The following is a 20,751-nucleotide window of genomic DNA, read 5'->3' on the forward strand; positions in this document are numbered from 1 at the left end:
GCTTGGGTGTCGGGAGTAGGGGAGTCACCAACGGGTATACAAGGAGTCACTGGGACTCCCCTCGTGTCCTTATCAGGGTGGGTGGCATCTCTGGGGCTGTGGGTACAGCGTTCAGGGCCCTGGGGAAATCCTGGGGCTTTGAGAGTCAGGCCGTCTTCCCACAGGCCTGTTTGTCTCTCTAGTGTCCCCTCATCTGTGCTCAGCCCATGGGGGTGGCGGGGGCCCGCAGCTTCCTGCTGAGCAAAGCAGGCACGCGTGTGTGCCCATGGACAGAGCAGAGGCGGTACAGCAGCTGGAAATTTGCCCAGGGAAGAGAGGTGAGGGGGTGATCTGAGGAACTCCAGTGGGTCTGAGCTGTGGCCAATAGATAGGGCCTAACCCTTGGGATTGGAGTTCTCTAACACTTGTCCAGACCTGGCTCCACCCCATTCCCTTTCTGTCCATCTGTCTATCCAGCTTTCTTTCACCTCCCTCCTCTCATGTCTACCTTGCTTCTTTCATTCAGCTCTGCCCACCTCCTCCTTGTTCCTTAGGTACGGCAAGTGCCCACCCACCACCGGACCTTTGCATGTGCTGTCCCTGCCACCTGGAATGCTCTCACTCCAGACATTGTGCAGTCGGCCTCCCTTGCCATGTTCAGCCCGTGCTCAGAGAGAAGTGAAACCAAGCCTTCTCTTCCATCTCTTTCCCCTCCACTTGCTTTACTTTGCCCCATAGTTCTTACCACTGGATGTATTTCACATTTATTTGCTTATTAATTAATTCTTTATCTCCCCCTCCAGCTCTAAGAGGGCAGAGATTTTTGCATTTTGTTCACTGATGTATCCCCAGAGCCCAGAACAGTGCCCAGCATGCAACAGGTCCTCAATAAGCACTCGCTAAATGCATGGCTGAGTCCATCCACCTGTCCGCTTTCCCACCTGCTCATCAGCCATTCCGTTGACACTTCCTCTGTCATCCACCAGTCACTCAGAATTTCTCTGCACCTGGGCCTGTGCCGGGGCTCGGGTTTGGTGACCTGGCAGGGCACACAGATAGAGAGGAGGAGAGAGGCGAGGGAAGTTTCCCAGGGCACAGGGCAGTCCACAGCGGCACAGCATACAGGCTTTGTTGAATGAGTTGATGCCTTGGTGGCTTCCTGGAAGAGGTGGTGGCTCAGGTCTCAATACTAAGGATACCGGAGGTGGGGGCTGGAATCAGAAGTCACCTGGGGAAAGGGGTTCCTGGCTGTAAGAACCTTGAAAAGACCTCCGTGCCCGGAGAACTGGAGGTCTGAGGTGAGGCCAAAGGGGGGGGCTGGGGCTGGGGCTGGCCAGGCAGGCCTAGGGGCCAGTGGTCCAGGAGGAGGCTGGGAGGGGTGTTCCCAGGGCCCCCATGGGAGCATCTTAGGTGGGGCAGAGCCTGCCTGGACCACTTGCCTCTATACCCCCGTGGGTTCCTGGAGCAGCTGCCCCCCACTCCTTAGGAAGAAGCTCCCATCCCTGTCCCCACCTTTTGTCTGACTCAGTTCCTGCTTTGTGTCCTGCAGGAGGCTGGATGTTCTGAGAGTAGAGACTGTGTACCCCATTCCCCATCCTCCCACCGCACCCCCTCACCTCCAGCCTCCAGCCAGCTGCGGTCTGCTGACTTGTTTTTATTATAGGCAGGTGAGCCTGGGCCCAGGCTTCAGGTGGGGCCTGAGCTCAGGAAGGAGGCAGGAGGGAACTCACAGAGGTGGTAATTACATATGATGGGGCAGTATCCCCCAGAGGTGACTCCCCCAGGCTCGTCCGGGGGCCATGGGTGGGCCAGCAGCCCACGCGTTCAGTAGAAGTGCCGAAAACCCACGGAAGGGTGAGGCCAGGGGCGAGGGTGCTCAGCACCCAGTGGGGCCAGGTCAGCGCCTGCCGGGAAATCCAGGAATGACAGAGGGAGGTGGCAGCCAACCGGAAATGGCAAGACAGGCAAGGCGGGGCCTTACCTGGGACAGCTTGCCCAGACAGGCTCCCGCGGGTGCCCGTGAGCCCTAGGAGAAGGTGGAAGGGAGGAGGCAGAGTCCGGCCATTGGCGCCTGGCGTGCCCAGACTCAGAGGTAAGAAACTGCTGTTGGCTGTTTATGGTGGAGGACAGGACAGGAAAATTCAGCAGAGTTTGACTCCCAGCCTGGCCTGCTTGACCTCGGCAGGCTCTCAGGTCTAGTTCAATGCCCTGAGGACATGTGGGAGGCCTGGCCCTTGGTCTGCGCAGGGTCCTGGGTTGATTCGGAGGCCCTGGCTGTCCTGAGGTCCTTTGCCGGGCAGGCGTGGTGGTCATTTTGGCACAGGGAAGCTGGCGGGGCGACTGCATAAGGTTGAGGTCCAAGGTGAGGCTGGAGCCCTAATGCTTATGTGAGGAGGCAGGAGGCTGCACCCAGGGCCTCTGCCTGCTTCCAGCCACCCACAGCCTGTTTCCTCCTGGGATCCCAGGGGAAACCGGTTTGGGAGCAGGCTGGCCCAGGTTATGTGACTTTTGACAAGGAAGAGAAAGGCAGCCTCGCCCTGGTCAGCTGAGTGGAGGGGACCGGGCCCATGCCCAGGATTCTTTGCCTCTCTCCGGACCCCTCAGGCCTCTGCGGTGAGACCGCTATATGGCGGCTGAGGATACACGGGGACAGGAGAGCCGCCGTGGAGGCAAGGGCCTGGCCCCGCTGTGCCTCCTGGGCTTTAGGGCCAGGCTTTCCTTCTCTGGGTGGTTTCTGCACCCAGAGGGGGGCTGGACAAGGGGGCTGGGCAAGGGCCACGGTCTGAAAACAGAGTGGAGCAGGTCCCCCCCCACCCCGTGCCCCCACCCCGCAGCCTTCCCGGTCTCCCAGTCCCACACATCAGCCAGACCAGAAGCGGGTTGCTGCAGATGGGAGGAGCCTGGCTCCTGGCCAGCTCTGCTCCTACCCACTGGGCTCCCTTGCGGTGTGTGGGCGGCAAAACGGGCCCCCCACGATCCCTCTGTTAATTAGCCAGCCCTCACTAGTGAGTGGCTGTCATTTGTGCTCCATTATGCCTCCCGAGCCAGCTGCGCCCCCGCACTTAGGGGGGACCCCGGCAGCTGCCTGGCTGCTGGGAAGGAGGCATGTGCAGAAGGCGGTGCTCCCGGGAGGCGCTGCGGGGCGCTCTGTGGGCTGTCCACAAAACCTGTCCAACCCCGGCTCCTTGTTTTACTGAAAGAGAAGCCGTGCAAGCCGGATTCCCGGGTGAGGAAACTGCGGCCCCACCGTTGCACAGCCCCGTGCAAAGGTGAGATCCCGGGCCCTGGGGACCCTATGGCAGTCACGTGAGATGGCACGTAGTCATCGTCAAGACAAAGCAAATGTTGCCTCTTTGTACACTGCTGTGCCACCTGATGGGTACTCGCCAGACCTCTCCGGGCCGCATTTGCCTCCCTTGGCCCGGGAGCTACAACGCCCCACTGCTGGACCAGAGGCCTCTGGCTTAAGTCTTGGGTGTCCAAGCAGCTGCCGCCCAAACCTCACAGGCCAGGGCCCAGGGAGTTGCTGACAGAAGGGGCACAGCGGTGGAGACATCAGCTGGTGGCCTGTCCCAGCCCTCCCGTCTGAACAGGGAGGAGGAGGAGTTAGAAGTCTCTTCCGGGTACTACCCCTCACCCCATTGAGGGAAGTTGCCTTTATTTTATTTATTTTTTTTAATTTTTTTTAAAATTTTTTTAACGTTTATTTTATTTTTGAGACAGAGAGAGACAGAGCATGAACGGGGGAGGGGCAGAGAGAGAGGGAGACACAGAATCGCAAGCAGGCTCCAGGCTCTGAGCCATCAGCCCAGAGCCCGACTCGGGGCTCGAACTCACGGACCGCGAGATCGTGACCTGAGCTGAAGTTGGACGCTCAACCGACTGAGCCACCCAGGCGCCCTGAGGGAAGTTGCCTTTAAAAGAGAGCCTGGGGTAGTGACAACACCTGTTATTGCTGTGAGAAGGCCTGGTGTCCCCATTTTACACCTGGGGACACTGAGGCACAGAAAGCTCAGAGGGGAACAATTTGGTGTTGGGTTTCGTGCTGTGCTATTTGAAGGACTTTGGAACCGTGCTGGGAGGCATCTAGGTGGAGCGAGGGGCAGTTTGGAGCCTCCCAGTCGCTGGGTCTCCCCCAGGCCTGAGCAGGGCACCCGGGGTTCCAAGGGGAAGAGCGGTCCCTCCCAGCTGTCACTCTGAGGAGGGGCTGTACTGCTGGCTCCGGAGGCCAAGTGGGAAGGCGCCACCCAGCCCACCTAGCTCCAATCTCCGGAGCTACAAAGGGGTGGGGGCTGATGTTTACAGATGGCTAGGGCCTCCCTTGAGGAATCCAGGCCTCTACATGCCTGTCCCTGCACCTGTTTCCCATGGCAAGAGTGGTCTGGGCTGGCCGGGCATGGAAGTGGGGTGGGGAGAGAGCTTGGGGTCCATCTTTGGTGGGCCCATCCTTGCCCTGGGCTCAGGGGCTTCTGAAGGCTGAGAGGTGGGAGTGTGGCTAGAATGACCTTCCAGGCCTGTTCTGGCTGGATCCAACCCTCTTGCCAAGTGCGACTGGAGGCTGGGCTGAGGTCAGACATTCCGTCATGCCTGGAAAGAGGGGGTGGCAGCTCTGTCTACCTTCTGTCTCAGGCTGCTGGGCACCTAGGTGTGCCTGCCTCCTGGCGAGGTCAGCCGGGGTGGTCCCTGGATGCCCAGCCAGCCTGCACTCTAAGCATTTGCCTTCTGTAGCGGTCCCCTCCTGGCAGGACAGGAACAGGGTGACCGTGGGGGTGGGGGGCTGTCTGTCTGCCTGCCTGTCTGTGCTGGGCCCAAGGCCACTTCTTGATCGCATGAGGTCAAGATGTTACTGGAACCAGGAAGGAGGGACTGGAGGAGTTTCAGGCCTTGAAGTTAGATCCTGGCTCAAATCCTGTGTGACCTTGGGCTGGCTCCCTTTCCCCTCTGAGCCTCAGTCTCCTCCTTAGCACATGGGGCAAGGCCTCCTTGTTAGAGTTGTGGGAGGAAAACGCAAGTCACTTGCCTGGCACACCGTGCTCAGTAGGGGTGCATGGGTTCTGCGTCTCAAGCCTTCTGGGGGAAGGGGTGGAAAAAGAGCAGTGCTGGGGACAGGTGTAGACTCAGGAGCCCTGCTGGCAATCGGGGAGTGTCTTTTCCCTGACCACAAGCTCCAGAGCTTTTGAAATCTGATGCAGGTAAATGTGGGCAGGTGCCTCAGCTCCACCCCCAAGGGAGCCAGCTGGGTTGAGTCTGTTCTTGGAGCTCTAAATAAGGTCTCAGAAAAACAGGCGTGGAACCTGGGCGGTCTCTACCCTCCTGTGTGCCTGGCCTTGCCTTCCCTCTGGAAGCTGGCACCGACCTCTTACATCCCAAGCCTGGGCTTGAATCTCTGTTAGATTTGTCACATTTTAATGGCCTCCAGTGCCCCTTGCTCTCCCCAAGTCTTGGATATGTCGGACTCCCTGTTCCTCCTCTAGCCAGGGGATGAGCACGGGTGGGGGAGGCAGGCCTAAGGCACAGGGCACACAGCTCCCTTTGTGAGGGCGGCTGAGTCACATGGGCAATGCCATCCCTGCCGGGCCCTGGGGCGGGTGTGACGGGAGATGGTGTTATCATGGGGCTACAGCTGCCCCCGCGCCCGTGGCCAGGAGGCTTTCCCACGGGAATGAACCGGGAGGTGTCTGGGAGTACTGGCCACAAAGCACATGGTCTGGATCCCAGGACCCCAGGTTCAAGTCTTGGCTCTGCTGCTGATGTTCTGTGAGGTTTCGGGAAGGTTCTCTCTTTGAGCCTCAGTTTCCATCTCTGTTAAATGGGAACAATCACCACTGTTTTGTAGAGGAGATGCTGGACGTGAGCGGACTTCACAAACCGTGGAGGGCCAGGCCTTTGGCATTTGTGTTGACCTTATGATAACCGCAGCGACATTGGCCATTATTTGTCGAGCACCCTACTATGGCCAGGTGTGGTGCTCAATGCTTGATGAGGCCACTCAGCTCGCAAAGGGAGAAGACTGGGCTGCAAGTGCTCTTGTCCAATAAAAACCCACCGCCACGCAGGTGACGGTTGCCCGTGACCCTTCCCACAGGTGGGCACAGCTCTTCACCGACTTTAAGGCTCACTCACATGGCCCTGGCTGGGGGCCGAGAGACGGAGAAGGGTAGAGCCTCTCCTCCCGGCTCTGTCACAGTGGGCTCCGTGGAGCTCGGTCGGCTTATCCCTGTCCTGGGGGCCACGCCTGGTCGCAGCCCTGTGTCTGTTTCATGTCCAGCCTGCTCTGGACAGTCAAGCCCTTGCAAACACATCGGGGGTGCTCATTCGTGCCTGGGCTGTGTTGCTTTATGCATGTGGCCTTGTTAATTATTATCAGCATTGTCTCCACTCTAAAGGGGAGAAGGTGGATGGCTGGAGAGACGGTGCCTGAGTCACCCAGCTGGCGGAGCCGGGAGGAGAAGCTAGTTGGCCTGAGCCCAGAGCCCGGGCTTCCAGCCTCTCCTCCATCCCTCAAAATGAAGACCCTTTTGCACCTTCACCTTCTGGCACTCCCTCCCCCTCCTCTGGCTTCTGTCACCAGTCAGTAATGCACGTGAGCTTCTCTGAGCTTAGGGGATCCCAGCCCTGAGCCCCTGAGCCCCAGCGATGTGTTTCCAGGGGCCTGTTGGAAGGCTCCCCCACATGTCACGGGGGCACCCCCATTCTGCCGTATCCAAGGGCACCCTCTTCCCTGCCTGCCAGCTCTGTACCCCATCCGGCACCCGCCCAATCTTCAAGGCAGTTCCTAACATCTCTTCTCTCCCTCTGTCTTCCTGTGTGTGGGGTAAGGGTCCTAGCCCTGCTTCTGGTCTCTTGGATCAAAGTGTCCCCCCAACACCTCCCTCTGCCTCCATGTTCTCCGCGCCCCACCAGACCTGCCCTCTGTCTGCACTGCCGGTGTAAAGCCTTAGAGTCCAAACCAGGCTTTTCCTCGCGGAATTACTCTGCGTCCCTAAAATACCAGTGGCACCCAGGTATTGGGGGGGATGAAATGAGAATGATCCACATAGAACAGAGCATCTTACACAGTGAGCCCTATGGACACAGTACCTATTAGCAGTCCTGTTATTAGTACTAATAATAGGTACTATTGTAACTAACAATAATTTACTTGGTTGCTCATTTTTGAGGCTGGGAGCTCTGCGATACCAGTAACGAACTCCCAACATCACCCTGATGTGAGCCAGACTCGGGGCTGGGTGGGCCTGCTGCCCGTCCCTGCTCTGGAGCCTGGCACAGTGCCCAGCACGTAGTAGGTCTCTGAGAAGCCCGGTGGTGACACGGCAGACAGAGCTTTGGCAAGCTCTCTGCTACCCTGGCCGGCCCACCACATAGGCCTTTCCTGTGTGGCCAGAGTGGCAGCTGGCTCCTGGCTTCTGAGTCCCTCGCTCAGATGTCCAGCTTAGGGTGCCCCTGCCTCAGGCGGAGAGAGTGGCACCCCCAACACTCCACCCACGTCCTGCTGGTCAGCACCCTCTGTGGTGTGTGTGTGCGTGTGTGTGTGTGTGTGTGTGTGTGTGTGTGTGTTTGTGTCTCAGGAGGGCCTGCTTCCCTGCCGGCGTGGCCCCCGGGGAACAGCTGAGGCTGCCCCAGCTACCAGTGGCCTGGCCCTGAAGGACAGACCTTGGAGACCCTGAGGCTTAGAGGTGGTAACTTGCTCAGGAACACTGCATGTCAGGGACCCCACATCCTTTCCTGGATAACTCACTTTTCTTCTCTGTTGTTTCCTGCCCCCTCCCCCCTCCCCCCACCTCGTCCCCGCCAGGTGTGAACTGCCCCCCCAGGCCCAGCAATGAGCAAGTGCCTACAGTGCCCGCCTGCCCTGGGCATCCGCCACAGGCCGCCAGGGGGCTGATCACTTGGAGAGCAAAGCGCTGCTCACTGGAAGCTCTGACATCAGGGCCTCCCTGCACCCCACCATGAGCTTTATTGCCTTTCTCCTCCCTGCAGCAGGATCTATGCAGGCAAGTGAGGGGTGCATTTCCCCCGCAGCAGATCCCCGGCCTCCTGGACTGCCTAAAAAACTTCCACTCGTGCTATATCACGTGACTTTTTCAGGTCCCTCTTTTAGAATGCAGATCCCTGCACGAGAGAAGGGGCCTACGGTGCCCTGAGCACCTGCTGTGCCCAGGCCCCACGCCAGAGGTCTGGGGAGGCTGGATTCACGAGTGGTCGGGAGAGCCATGTGCAGCCAGACCTCCCGGGCCTGCATCCCCACTCTGCCACTTCCCAGCTCTGTGGCCTTGGGCAAGTTAATTCCCTTCTCTGAGCTGCATTTCTCGGCCTTGTGCTCTCCCTTTGTCGTCGCCACATTCACGGCAAATATTTACTGAGGGCTCATCAAGTGCCGGGCACTGGCCTGAGCAATGTGTTTTCCTCCTCGCCACTGTCCTGTGGTGCTATGGTGATGGTGTGGTGTGAGGCAAGATTCTGGAATGTAGTAAGTGCTCAGTAAATGTAATCATTATTATTACTGTTCTTATTGCTGTCACCACTTACCCTCATTATGTTGTGAAATTCTTACAGCACCCTTGACTTGGGAGTCGTGTGGGGATGAGAGATGACAGGGAGTCCCTGCTCCACAGGGCACAGGGCTGGCCATGAGCCATCCGAAGCTTCCTGACTCCTCGGGTGGCTATTAACCTTAGCCGTGGGAGGGAGCTGCTGACAGAGGCCAGTGGCCAGAAGGGAATGTAGGCATCAGCCCCAATCCCAGTTTCTCCCCTTGAGCTTTTGGAGCCAGCAGGAGTGATTCTTCACCCGGGCCTCAGTTTCCCCTTTGGCCCAGCAGATGTACTAACAGGGACCTTTCCGGAAGCCCCTGGGGTCTCAGAATCTAGAACGGGAGTCTTAGAATGTTGGAACCCGGGAAGCATCGAGATGAGTCCCTTTGCTGTGAGGACTGAGGCTCAAGGAAGTCTCAAGGTCAGGTGGTCAGTTGTGCGTGGCCTGGGTGGCCACATGCCAAGCCAATTGACACCCCCCCTCCCCCAGTGCCTTCCGCTCTGCCGGTCAGCGCCGGCTGCTGTCTGCTGCTAAGGAGCCTGGACTCTCCTTCAGGAAGGGGCAGTTGTCGCCTGGGCCTGAGGCGGGGCCGGGGTGGGGGGGAGGGAGTGCGGTGGGCAGCATCTGAGTGGCCTGTCACCATGGCAACCTAGCCTCTCTGCGGGAACTTTGGGAAGAAGAGCCCTGGGGAAGCGACAGATGGAGGGCAGGGAGGCAGAGTTATCCCCAGGCGGGGCTGTCTGTCCCCGAAGCCTGGCACCTGTCTGCCAGGATCGGTGGGTGGTGAGGCTGAGGTGCCCCCTTGCCCAGCGCTGAGTCATGGGCATCCCCCAGGGTCACCGCCTGAGCTCTCTCAGCCCTGCCCCCTCTGAGAAATCCGTGACTCACGTATGGTCCCGTCATCCCAGCCAAGCTAGGGAAGAGGGAGGAGCCCGACTGGGGCAGGAGGGGGCCGTCCCCCCACAAACCCTCACAGCCTCGCCGCCTCGCCTGCCTCCGCAGCTGCCTGCCCGCCTTGCTCTGCTGCAAGAGAGGAGCTGGGAGCCTCCCACACTCACCAGCCTGCCCACTGGGGGCAGCCTGACTCTGGCTGGGGGGCTAAGCCTCCGAAGTGGGACTTGAAAGGCGTTCCAGCTGCCTGGTCCCACACAGGACCTTCCTCCAGCACCAGGTACCAGATCAAGGGTGTGACAGCAGGAGGGAGGAGGGAGGTGTGCGGCAGAGGGTAGGGGGAGGCCTCTTGGGGGCAGCCAGCCCGGATGAACGCTGCTGTGCGGGGTCTCCAGTGTTGGGGGTAGACGGACAGGGAGGTGTCTGAGAAGGGAACGGGGCCCCACAGGATGGAATCTCTCAGAGCCGCCAGTCCTTTGTTAACTAGAGAAACTGAGGCTCAGAGTGGTATCGTCACAGGACCCAGCAAGCTGGGGTCTGCTCTCTGGGCTGTGAGACAACTCCCCATTCCTGCTCCCACTGCACAGATGGGAGAACTAAGGCTCTCAGGTGGCTTACCCAACGTCAGGTACCAAGTCCGGGGATAAAGAACCGGGGTCCAGTCCGAGGCAGGACAGGGCTCTCGCGGACAGTTTTGCTCACAGATGTCCAGGGCTGGGTCCCGGGTCCCCAAGTGAGCCAGGGGCAGTCTGGCTCTTCACCACACAGGCCACTTTCGGGGGGAGGTAGTCCCGGCCATGGGGTCTGAACGTGGGGGTGAGAGAGGGTCCTGAGAACTAGGGGCAGATACATGGGGAAGTGGAAGCTGAGGCTGGAGCCCCCCGCCCACTAACCTCCAGACCCCGGTGCCCCCATCCGTGTGGAACTGATAGGGCTTTCTCTCCAGGTGCTACCGCAGCGCCCGCCCTGGGGGATCTGCTGGATCCTGTTCTTCCCTCTTCCCCAACCAGCCTCCTTCCTGCGGTGCCGAGCTGAGGTCTCTGGTGGCCCCACGGGAGGAACTGGTGCTCATTTTACTGAGGAGGGTTGGGGGGCATATACTGAGACGGGCGCCTCTCACCGTACTCCCCAATGCCCATCCTGCCTGGAGCAGTCCCGGCCTGGCCTAGGCGGGTGGGTAAGAACAGCCTTTGCAGCTCCAGAGGGCCAAAGAAGTTATTCACCTGAACATTTATTGAGCGCCTGCTGTGTGTATGATATCCTGGGGGTGGGGGCAATGAATGAGATAAACAAGGTGTCTTAGAACCCATGGGTGGCCCAGACCCAACGCCAGGGCCCCTGCCCCCTCACTGTGGGTACCCTGAGGGCGGAGGTGCTTTCTTGGGGTTGGAGACTGAGTGGGAAGAAGCATCTCCTGGCAGTGAGAGCCACTAGCTGCTGAGTTGGTTCCCCAGCCCAGGCCAGGGTCCTAGGGGACCTTCTCTGCCGACATCTAGAGGTTGGACTCGTTTTGAGGCCGGACCTAATCCCCCTTTGCTGTGGGGACCCCGGGGACCTGAGATACGGGTCCACCTCAGTCATAGCACCTTGCCTTGCCTCTCTCTTTGGGCCTCAGTTGTCTCAGCTGCTAAATGGGTGTGTAGGCATGATGATAGGTGCCCTGCCTCCTGTGGTCCTGGGGCTTGGCTCCGAGAGTGTCGGCTTGTGAAAGACACCACCCCAGGCCCAGCCTGTGAGGGAGACGCTGTGCCGGGCGGCCTGTGCACACTCTTGCTGCTGGCTTCAGGGCCCTGGGCCGCTGGGCAGGGGCTGGTCAGCCTGGCCGTGACACCCCATCTTGTCAGGGACACAGACAAACAAGATAGCTAGGACCTGAGGCTGAGGAGTGTCAAAATGTTGCCAAGAGGGGGAGAGAACTTTCTGGGCTGGGAGGACCCGGCTGGGCTTGGAGAGTGGTGGAGAGGGCTGGTGTGCCTCTGGGAGGGTGGCGCACGGGGCCACCTGGGAGGGTGCCTCTGCGCGGGGCAGAGGCAATTGCATAGAGAAGGGCTCGGAATGATGCGAGCCTGGACATGGGGCAGATGATGGCACTGGAGACCTGGCACGGGTCACTTTATGGGGCCTGCAGGGCCAGGCTGGCAGGTCTCGATCTGCTCTGCAGAGGAGGGATGGCAGGATGACGTGGGCAGCACAGCAGCCAACAGCCAGGTCAGATGGGTGCTGGGTGGGGGCTGGGTGCTCTGGCTGTGACCCCGACAGGATGGGGAGGGCAGGGCTATGATGCGCCGTGGCCTGGCTGCCCGAAGCCCAGGCTGTAGGGCTCAGGGCTCTTGCTTGAAAGGCAGCTTCATGGCTGTGGGGATAGAGGGGGAGGTGGCCGCTCAGCTGAAGGGACAGCGGATGAAAGAGGCAGCAGAGCGGTGGTGGGGTCTCTGTGCTGCGGGGATCGCCTTCCTAGCAGGGCCGGGCAGGACAGAGACGGGAGGGGTGAGGGGGGCAGGCACAGCCATGAAGGGGCCACGTGGACCGTGCTCCAGCTGAGCCGGGCCACAGGCTGCTTCATCCTCAGCAAGAGCCGCGTGTGGGTGTGGGTGCGGGTGGTAAGTGCTGGGTGGTGGGTGCTGGGGGCAGTGCCCGTTTGGGGGATGCAGGCACAGGTGGGCTTCTACATGGCAGGGGGGAAGAGTCGGGGCAGGGCTCTGAGGCAGGGCGTGGAGGAGGCAGTGGGGGTGTCCGGGGTGCAGGTGGGGAGATGGGAAAATGTGGCAACACAGCCCCGAAGCCCAGTGCCGCCCCTCCCCCTGAACCAGAGCCCGAGCGGGCCTGGCACCCACAGTCCCGTCCTCGGGGAGGCCCTGTGGACCCTGCCTTCTGATTCACGGCAGATGGGGCATCACGTGAGCACATCATCAGGGACGCAGGCGCCCAGGGACCAGGCAGATGGCGAGAGGGAAGTGGGGCAGGGCTGGCACAGAGGGGTCCCTCGAACAGCGGGGAGGGGCTGGCTGGGCCTCCGCCTCTCCAGGCTTACCCTCCGCCGGTCGGCATGCCTCACCAGGAGTTCCTCGAGGCCCTTGCGGAGCCCTGCAGATTCTGGGGTCAGGCCCGGGCTGCTGGGGAGCAGGGCTGAGGGTGTGGCAGGAGTTTGGGACACCAGTATGTGACCCCTGCCGGGTGCCAGCCTGCCCGGGCACAGGTGGGCTGAGGCACCTGCCCGGGTCCCTTAACCTCCCAACTCTCCCTGGAGCCCAGTGGTTTGGCCGGGGCCGGAACATCCTGGCCCTTCCCGGCCTCAGACCCCGCTGGGCCCTGGGCTCAGCGCTTTGCACACCCTTCGTTCCTGTGAGGCACGTGCCCCTGGTGTGCCTGCTTGAGAGGCGAGGACCCTGAGGCACAGGAGGCTTACCCATGAGTAAGTGCTGGTCTTTGGGGCTGCAGAGTGCGAGACGTCGTCCACTGTGCTCTCCTGGCCCCTCAGTCAGGAGGGGGCTCCTCGACCAGACCGGGCTCCGCGCTGGGTGCCAGAGGGCACGTGCCCCTGTCTCAAACCCCATCCCTGCCACTGCCGAGCCCACGGTCCGCTAGGGTGTCAGGACCCACAGAGACAGCAAGGCCGGTTTACCTGGGGAGAATCCTGGCTTCGTTCCCCTCTGGTTGTGTGAACTGGGGTGTCTGCCCCGGTTTCCTTACCTGGAAAAAGCGGATAGCCATAGTGTGTATGTTGGGGGGCAGTTGTGAACGTTAAGGAGTTAATGCAGTAAAGCGTCTAGCATAGCGCCTGGCCCGTATAAACGTTCGTCTTTGTCATACGATCTCCACGGCGGGCAGATGGGTGCACTGAGGCCCGGAGACAACTTGTAACAACCGGCAGCAGTAGGGGGGGGAAGGGGGAGGATTGGGTGCTTCATCCTGCCTCCCCCCTGGGGAGAGCCGGGGCCGCCTGGGCTCTGGCAGAACCTACCCCTTCCCCCTCCTGCCTGACTTGTGCTGTGGTGCGGAGGTCAGTGGCGTGGGCACCGGGCTCTTGAGGGGCTGCAGGCTCGGGCTCAGACAGTCTGTGCGTGCTTGGCAGTTACAGGCAGGCAGAGATAAAAGCGTAGCCCCAGAGAAGCCGGCGGAGTCTCTGGGCATCGGAGGACAGGGCTCTGCATTACAGGGAGGCGGCCGGGGGCAGGGGCCTCGCTGTCTGGAAGCCAGCCCAGCTCCAGCTCCCTGAAAGAGGCTGGCGGTTTGCAGCTAATGGCTCCAGGCTGGCTCCCCAGGCTCAGGGCCACTTAAACTAACTCTGGAGATGAGCACGACAATGACAACAATGAGAAAAGAGAGACCTCTCAGATCTCTGCCCTGTCCTCAGGCCTCTGCCTTCCCCCTCCCAGAAGCCCTGGCCTTGGCTTTCAAGGCCCAGGGGGGAGAGCAGAGGGCTACAAGGGCCCAAGGGTACAACCTCCCTGGACCTCAGTGTCCTCGCTATACGTGGAGAGGAGAGTGCCACCCCCTGGCAGGGTGGTTGCTGGATTTTGGGGCAGCCGATGGGGGCAAAGTGTGTCCTAAGCACGTTGTGCAGCTTTGAGAGGCCTTCCCTAAACCTGGGCTGAAGGTTTTGTCTTCAGGGCCAAGTTAGAACTAGGTTCCAATCCTTGAAAAGTGACCTTGAGCAGGAAGCTCTGTCTCTCAAAGCCTCATTACTCAGGCTGTAAAATGGGGATGAAGGTACCCGGTATCTCTAGGGGACCCTGTGGGGATTGGCTGAGACGGCTAAACACGTGGGGCCCCACGGGCAGTAGACCCCCACGTCCAGTTGTCCCAGACCTTTGCTCTTCTGTCATCCAGTTCAGCTGTTCCCCCAAGAGAAGCAGCATGGTGGCCCTGGGGCTGTCTGGCTTTGTCCCAGCTCCATCAACTGTGTGAACTTGGGCAGGTGTATCAGTCTCTCTGTGCCTTGTTTGCCTCATCTTAAAAATGAGGATGGCAGGGGCGCCAGGGTGGCTCAGTCGGTTAAGCGTCCGGCTTCGGCTCAGGTCGGGATCTCGCGGTCCGTGAGTTCGAGCCCCGCGTCGGGCTCTGTGCTGACGGCTCAGAGCCTGGAGCCTGCTTCGGATTCTGTGTCTCCCTCTCTCTCTGCCCCTCCCCCGTTCATGCTCTGTCTCTCTCTGTCTCAAAAATAAATAAACGTTAAAAAAAAAAAATGAGGACGGTAATGGCACCTTGAGAAGGTTAAGTGAGCCACCAAATTTTAGGTGCTAAGTGTAGTGCCTGGCACGCCATAAGCGATCTTGTCGTTGCCACTGTTCCGGGCCACCACCAAGACCTTAGGAAGCAACGGTGAGTTCATCCTGGAGCATTAGCCCTGTGCCCCCATGACCTCATTGGGAAAGTCGCCAGGCACCGGAGAGCCCGTGGGGCCTTGGACGCCCCCATCTAGGGGGTCTTGATCTGCTGGCATGCATTCTTCAAGAATGGGGCTCCCTCCTGCTCTTCTCTGTGGCCCAGGGACTGACCCGCTTGGCCACTGTGCTGGGCCTGTACGGGGGGCCTGAGTTCAAGCTGGGCGGGTTTCCTAGGGCAGCACCCTGTGGTTACTTCTCCGCTGGTCTGAGTTCCCTTGGCCTCTTGGCCCCTTGCCTGCACTGGGTGGCTGACCCCCTCTGGGTCCCTGGCCAAGTATGGCTCTCAGGGAGGGCTCTGTGGTTAGTACCTTGGGTCTCTGACCCTGTGGCAGGGGGGACAACTGCCCAGACCCACCTGTCTTCATGGTGACAGATGTGAGGGAGGGGTGAGCCCCAGGGGCCGACTGGAGCAACTGAGTCACGTTTGGCCTGGTGCCCTCTGCCCAGTGCTCCACCGGCTGTGTCACCATCTGGGCATGCGCCAAACCCCGGAGAGACTCATAACCGCCCCCACTCCTACCTAGGACATACGGTCGCACTGCCTACAAAGACCCTCGTTCAGTCCTGGGTGCTGCTGGCCCTTGGAGATTTGAATCCTTATCCACACTTCACAGATGAGGAAGCAGGTGTCAAGTTCCCTGGCCAGTCAGTGGCAGTGGGGGCCTGAGCACAGCGCTGGGCTGTTTCCCACAGCACCACAGATGGCTGCACCCATTTGCGGTAGTGAGCTCCCCATCCCTGCAAGTGTTTAAGTTTGGCAGGGAAGTGTAGAGGGAGCTTGAGCAGAGTGTGAATTTCTTCACGGCTCCTTCCAGCCCGGAGCTTTTCTGGCCGTGGGCGGGAGAGGCACCCAATTCCCACATTCTCCCCAGGCATTAAGTCCCTGAGCAGCCAGCCCACTGGTCATCCTAATGGCATCAGATGGTGTTTGTGGGCGGGTGGTGCCTCCACAGCCTTGCCTGTCACTGTGCCCAGACTTCCACCATTAGCACCCATCCAGTGGCATCTTTGGGACGCTCCCATTGTCCGCCTAATCATCCAGCGCGTCAGGTGAAGGTGCACCGGGTGTGAGGGCATCGGGGCTCAGGGACCAACTGAGACAGGAGGCTGTGATGGAGGGGTCAGAAAGGGGGAAACCCCCCCCCCCCCCAGTCATCAGGGAGCTGATGCTGTCCCTTGCTCTCCCTATCCCATGGACCTGTGCCTGGGTACGGGTGTTCCCAACTCTGCGGTTCTAGCCCCTCCCACACACTTGCATGTGACAGAGCCTCGCGAGAGAGCTGAGGGCAGCAGGCAGGGCCAGAAGGAGTCCTCACGTGCTTTCCTCAAAGCTGTATTTATCGTATGTCTGTGGCTGAGCCTGCCACAGCCTCCTGGGCCCTGCCGCCTATGCACACACCCCAGACCAGATGGACAGGGTCTGCTCTCCAGCTCCTGGACTGGGAGCCAAGGACGCCCGGGCCCTGGTGCCTGGCCTGGCAAAGGGGGCGCCGGGCCGGGGCGCGGTACCCATCACTAGCTGCGGCTGGGAGGACGGCCGGTGCTTTCCCACGGAGACTCTGCAGCAGGTGTCAGCACGCCTGGGAGTCCTGCCTCGGCTCCCCAACTTGGGTTCCCTCTTTCACAGAGCTGGAAGCCACAATAACTGCCGTCCGGGGAGGGTAGGCGTGTTTGCAGACCCCATGGGTGTGGGCAGGAGGGGGCCTGGCCCCTGTTCCCAGGCTGTGAAGTTTGGGATGTAGCACAGCCTTGTAGACCTGCATATCCACCTCCCTAGAGTGGCTGACGCTTCCTCTCCATGTCCTGGAGATGCCAGGACTGGGGCCTGGGGGGCCACATGGAGCAACGGGGACAGTGCAGCTAAGGGAGTGTATAGAGCTGGATTGGAGTCCAGTCTTGCCAGCTGTGTAACCCCGGGCAAGCGACTTCTTCTCTCCGAGCCTCAGTTTCCTTAGCTGCAAAATGGGCATAATAGTGTCCCCTCCTAGAGTGGGCATGTGCATTATGGAAGTCAGGTGCAGTTCATATGGTTTGTGCACCCATGTGGTTCCCTTCCCCGCCCCAGCAGCCTTGTGAGTCTGTGCGTGCTGGCCCTTGGGATATGCCCACCCCCAGGTTCCTAGACCCCAGGGTCCTCCGTGGCCACAGACATGTGCTGTTTCCCATCCCTGCTCCACCTTGGGGAGCCCACAGGAGTCCAGATGGAAGTTAAGCATTTGCAGAAGTGGGAATGGGACCCACCTTCACTGGCAAATTCCTCCCTGGGCCCCCTCTTAGCCCCGGGCCAGAGGAGTGAGTGGTCAAGGGGCCTGATGTTAATAACTTTGCCTTTGTGCCAAGAGAAAACCCAAGGTTCGGTGATCACAAATTTAGGTGGCATCTCAGACATCATCTAATCTAGCAACTTTGAAAATCTGTTTTGGTCCCAATGATTTAGAAGAGGCTTGATCTTGCAAGCTTCTGCATTGTAGGACTTTTCAGAGCCTTTACCAGGCAGCCGTGTATTGAAGGAAATGCTGGGCTGGAGTTTCAGGTCCCATCCCTATTCTCAAGCTGTGCAGTCTTGGGAGTCCCTCTCTGGCCAAGCACTTGGCAGAGGTACGTATGCCCCTGACCAGTCAGACGCTGGGGAGTCGGGATGGCTCAGTGCTGGAACCCCCTGCCGCAAGTGACACTTTTGGCTCAAATCTGTAGCATCAGGAATTGGCTCCTGTTGGCAAGAGGCTTGGAGCCTGCCTGACCTGGTTAGAATCCCAGCTCTGGTCATTCATTCGTGTATTTAACGAGTAGTCATTGAGCGTCTACTGGGGGCCAGACTCCTGCTAGGGCGGGAGCTACAGGTGGTGAGCCAGACAGACAAGACAGGGTAAATGTTGAGAAATGGAGACCAAGTAAGCTAATTGGAGGATCATCTGACAGTGTTGAGTGCTGTAAAGTGAAGAAGATAAGGCGATACGGAAGAGAGTGATGACAGGGAGGATAATTTTGGTTGGGTAATCATGGATGGCTTCTTGGGGGAGGAGATATTTGAAGTAAGGACTGAGAAGAGAAGAAACCAATCAGAGAATGGGTCCAGGAAAGAATGTGCTATGCTTCAGGGAAAGCACATGCAAAGGCCCTGAGGTGTGTCTGAGGATAGAAAGAAGGCTAGTGTGTTGCCGAGTTGGTGAACTCAGCAGGGAGTGGGTGGCATTAAGGTGGAGAGAGAGTGGTGTGGGGTCACTAGCTTATTTATGCTGCTCCCTGAGCCTCAGCTGTCTGATTTGTAAAAGGAGCCTCATTTTTTGTCCCACACACCTCCATTCTGGTCGTCAGTGTCAAGACCATTGTCAATGTCTTTGGCAGAGACTTGGCTCAGGGCGGCAATGACCTATGAGCTATTGTAGGTATTTTTGTCATCGCAAGTGCTTGGAGACTTTCGGTGGGACCTGGGATGTTTCGCCTCTGTTTCCCCGCTTGTCGCTGCAGTTAGTGAGCAACAAGTGTGTGTAAAAGGCCAGGGGGGCCCCATCTGCGTCCTCCCCTGGCTCCCCTGAACTGCAGCCCCCTGCCAACTCTTTTTAAGCACAGAATCTTCTGATCCAACAGTGACTCCCTTCTCTGGCCCAGCAGGCTCTAGAATCCTTTCCGGGCGAAGGTTCCACTGAGAACAGCAGCTCCTTTCTTTGCTTTCTTTTCCTCTTCCTCCCGGGGCCAAAAATAGTGCCTGAATGGGACACAGCTCTGGGCCAGCGGCAAGACAATAGCTGCCTCCTGGCTCTGGTCCATGGGTGGGGGAGGAGGTGTGAGGGTGCATGGGCACACCATCCCCCTGGCCCCAAGCCCTGCTGCCTTTCCCATGGCCTCTGCCAGAAACCACCGCAAAGCCCCTCCGTCCCCTTTGCATGTGATTGCCAAGGGGGTTCCCCACTTGTTCTGGGAAAGTGTTTATAGCTGCTTGGCTGCGACCCTAGCCCCTCAGCCCCCTGAACAGCGCCACCCTGTCTCTGATCTGCCGCTGCTCTGGAGCCAAAACTCCAGCCGAGACGTCTGTCCCTGGTTCCCTTCCCTGGCCTGTCTGGCACGTGGAGGCCACTCGTGCCTTTGATGTCCTTTCCTCTTTGACTCACTGGCTATGGAGGACTTTTTAGAGGTCACAGTGATGTGCCCTCTTGGGAGGAGGTGAGCTCCCTATCACTGGAGGTGATCAAATTAAGTTCAGATGTCCACTGGATGGGGGGCAGGATTAGTCAAGCATCAGAGGGACATTTGGTCTTGATGTCTCCATGTCTCAGAGGAGATCTTGGTTTGACACCCATACCCTCCTTTGCCAGCTGGGCGGCTTTGACCTGGCCACCTCACTTCCCTGAGCCTCTGCTTCCCCATCTGTAAGAGAGCTTCAACAGGGCTGACCTCGGAGAGTGGTAGAAATCGATCTCCAAAATGCCTGGCGTAGTATCTGGCACATAGAAGGGGTTTCGGAAGCTTTGCCTCTGTTCTCTTCCCTCCCCGCACCGGTACTTACTCTGGATCACAGAAAGGAGAGTCTGACCCACACCTGGCCCTCAGAAAACTCTCTGAAAGAAAGCCAGGGGGAAGCTCCCCAGCCCTAAGGATAACTCAGAAGGAAGATTCCTGGTGGGGTCTGGCAACTTAGGAAGGCTTCCTGGAGCAGGTGTCCCCCTAAGACTCTTCTAGGGAAGTAGGTACACGTTCCGTACTTCTGACAGCCAATGGTTGGTGGGGGAGGCTAGAGGGGTGTCCAGCTTGGGATGAGGTCAAGGCTACAGACTGGTAACCCCCAGGGGCAAATGCAGCTGACAGTAAGCATCTTGGGTGACAAGAGTAGCCCCCACCGGCTCCTAAAAGGATTTGGTTTAAAGTCAGTGCTGACAAACTTAGGCAGGTGGCCTCCAGTGCTCTCTATAACCTCCTCCTGCCAGCTCTCCCTGCTGGACCCAGGGCAGCATCCGAGTCTGGAGACTTGGGTACCAGACAAGTTAGGGGGCTTGTGCTGTGCTGGGTCGGAGCCGGGGAGTGACGTAGTTGCCTTCCCGCAGCTGCCAACAGTTGCCAGGGAAACGGTTGCCAGGGGCTGCTGTCACCTGCGCCCCTTCTCCCGGGCCCGGTGGCTGGGGCTTGCAGCCCGTCTTCCCTGGCTGCCCGCTTTGTTTGAAGCTCCAGGGAGGGGGCAGGGGCTGGGGTGGCTCTGCTTGGAAATCCTCCTCACGGAGACTGAGCCACCTCCCCAGCAGGCAGCAGTCTGCAAGGGAGGCCAACCCTTTGCTCTCGCGTTCGCGCTCTTTGTGTACTTGCAGTCCACTCGGTGCCACAAAGGCGGAGTTCCAGGTACGATTCTTCCCCTCCTCCTGTCTTCCCTCCATCCCTCTCACTCCTGGTCCTGCTTCCTTCTCCTCCCCCCCCCTTCCCTTTTCCTTCTTCTCCCTCCCCTCCTTTACCTCCCCCTCCCCTGCTCCTCTCCTCCTCCTTCCCTTACCCCTCTCTTTCTTCTCTCCCTCCATCCCTCTTCCCCATCTCCCCTTTCTCCCCAACACCTATAGCTGATGGGTGGGGTGGGGGTGGAGCTAGGTGGCACCAGGGACGCTGGGAGAGTCACAGATGCTACGCTAAGAGGGATTCGTCAATTTGATTCGAGAGCGGCTCAGGAACAGGGAGGAATGGTTGAGAGTAAGGGCCCCACAACCCTCCCCTCGGTCACTCTCTGGGCTCCACCCCCAATGATTAAAGATAAGCCTCTGAGAGGTGTTGGGAGGCTGTGTCCCTGGCTGGGCTGGCAGGAGCCATGCTCCATGATGGGCATGGGGGTCCCCTGGACCCTCAGGGGAAGGGTGTTCAGCTAACCCCAAGGAAACACATTTTGGAGCATCTCTTCTGAGTTTTAAAGAGAACACTTTTCTAGCAGTCAGGTAAGGTCAAGGGGAAATGGGCTGCAGGAACAAGAGCATCCCTTCTGGAGCCA

The 20,751-nt window shown here is 59.4% G+C and overlaps 1 protein-coding gene across 6 annotated transcripts in view; it reads left to right on the forward strand.

Moving 5' to 3' along the window:
- The first annotated feature begins 2,048 nt into the window (after nucleotides 1–2,048).
- The window catches only part of ADGRG1 (adhesion G protein-coupled receptor G1), a 39,420-nt gene continuing 20,717 nt past the window's right edge, over nucleotides 2,049–20,751 (forward strand). Inside the window, exon 1 of one of the 6 annotated variants that reach the window (XM_042968624.1) lies at nucleotides 2,049–2,071. The gene's annotated coding sequence lies outside the window, so the exon portion shown is untranslated. Of the gene's footprint in view, nucleotides 2,072–2,941; nucleotides 3,249–9,158; nucleotides 9,686–10,444; nucleotides 10,470–11,511; nucleotides 11,614–20,751 lie in introns of those variants that run through there. The other 5 variants (XM_042968621.1, XM_042968620.1, XM_042968626.1 and 2 more) reach the window with 5 other exon arrangements.

The sequence above is a fragment of the Panthera tigris genome, chromosome E2 (genome assembly GCF_018350195.1).
Source record: "Panthera tigris isolate Pti1 chromosome E2, P.tigris_Pti1_mat1.1, whole genome shotgun sequence".
In the NCBI taxonomy this organism is placed as follows: Eukaryota; Metazoa; Chordata; class Mammalia; order Carnivora; family Felidae; genus Panthera; species Panthera tigris.